The sequence below is a fragment of the Sinocyclocheilus rhinocerous genome, unplaced genomic scaffold (assembly GCF_001515625.1).
Source record: "Sinocyclocheilus rhinocerous isolate Xijiao unplaced genomic scaffold, SAMN03320098_v1.1 scaffold936, whole genome shotgun sequence".
In the NCBI taxonomy this organism is placed as follows: domain Eukaryota; kingdom Metazoa; phylum Chordata; class Actinopteri; order Cypriniformes; family Cyprinidae; genus Sinocyclocheilus; species Sinocyclocheilus rhinocerous.
The window spans coordinates 787,500-789,366 of NW_015662583.1; the positions used below are offsets into that span (position 1 = coordinate 787,500).

The following is a 1,867-nucleotide window of genomic DNA, read 5'->3' on the forward strand; positions in this document are numbered from 1 at the left end:
ATATTTTTTTTTTTTTTTTCTGTCTGTTGACATTATTTTCTGATTTATGAAGTGATTAAAAGAGAAAACCAAAATCCCCTCTGGAAAAACCTTTAACTCTAATATGACGATAAAATCAAACCAGAATTTTGAATCTGGTTTTATCCAGTGTTCAGATTTGTCTTCTGGAATTATATGCAAATTAGTGCATATTTATTTAGATAAAATTTCTATTTATTTTTATTTTATTTTATTTTATTTTTATTTTATTTATTAATTTATTTTTATTTCTGTTTTAGTTTTAGTGATTTAGCTTCAGGCAAGGCAACATTTCTCATTTTTATTTACACTTTAATTATTTTCATTTAATTTATATTTGTTACAATTTTTATTATATTAATATGTAATATTTGTAATATTTATATTTGTATTTCAATTACTGAGTATAGTTAGTTTTATTTTGAGTTCATGATAACAGCACTGATATTTACTATTTACTTTTTTTAATATTTATTTGCTCAATATTTATGCTATATATATTTTTGTACTCTTCTGTATTTGTGCTTTATTTGGATATATTTATGCATTTATAATTTACTCTTATAATTTAATTTACTTCTACTCTTTAGGGCCTGGCTTTATCCAGTGTTCAGATTTCTCAGGGTGATCTTAAAAAGTATTAAAAGTTGATAAATCAATTTAGAGAAAATTAAGGCCCTTAAAAAGTATTAAAAAGTCATAAATGCCATTTTCCAAGGTGTTACATTTTGCATCATCTTTTCATTATGTATATTTGTCGAATAGTGGGGTTCTGTGTATTTTATTTATGGAATCCCGCAAGATTTGACTTCATTTGTTACGGCGCTCACTGGTTGACTGCGCCGCTGCGTGATAGCGCGGGGCTTGTTGATCCCGCTCTCGCTGAATTTCTGACCATTACCGCACGCTCCCATCCACTCCTGCGATTTTTGTGTCCGCTCCCGCAAACATTCTAATATTGTATATATAGTCAAATCTGACTTCTGCAGCTCGTGTTGGATGCAAGGTTGTTGTTGTTTTTTTAAACTGTTGCCATGGGTTGATTTTCCCCAGTGGGTTAAAGGTTTGAAATATTGCATAAATTACATTTGGTTGAAATGCTTGTATTGAAACATTTTGCATTCCACCTGTAATAAAACTGTGCTGAATATTTTGGGCCACACTAGTAAGAAGCATTTGAGCTGTGTTTATGATAAATGTGCATAACAGTGACTTTAGTGGCGATGAGGTCTTAAAATGTATGGAAAGAGTCTTAAAAAAGGTCTTAAAAGGTATAAAATTTAACTCCATGATTCCTGTATATACCCTGTTTGTGGAAATGTATTCAAATTAGTGCATATTTAATTAGATATGCCTCGTTTGCATATTAAAACATTTCAGAAAACTTGTTAATACAAAAAATGCTTGCAATTCTTATTGTAATTAATCAGCTGTGGAAATGTGGTGATATCTAGGAGTAATTTTTCTTTCACGTGTAATGTCTTGCTTTAAAGGAATAGTTTAACAAAAAATTAATTTTGTCATCATCATTCAAATTCATTTTTAATTTTAGGTTTCTTTTTAATGCACGCAATAATTATTCTCAACATTAAGAGCTTTTGTAAATTATTTAATAGTTTTACATTATTATATTAATATTACATTATCTGTCAATTTTCCTCAGTTATGTTCTGATGTGGAACCTTTTTAACGTGTGTGTGTCTCTCTCTCTCTCTGTGTGTGTGTGTGTGTGTCTCTCTCTGTGTGTGTGTGTCTCTGTGTGTGTGTCTCTGTGTCTGAGTGTGTGTGTGTGTGTTTGTGTCTCTTTGTGTGTGTGTGTGTCCCAATTTCCCTTTGTGTGTGTGTGTGT

At 30.2% G+C, this 1,867-nt stretch overlaps 1 protein-coding gene across 5 annotated transcripts in view; it reads left to right on the forward strand.

Moving 5' to 3' along the window:
* LOC107728135 (mitotic checkpoint serine/threonine-protein kinase BUB1 beta-like) overlaps positions 1-1,867 on the forward strand; it is a 19,573-nt gene that overhangs the window by 13,196 nt on the left and 4,510 nt on the right. The window lies entirely within an intron of this gene.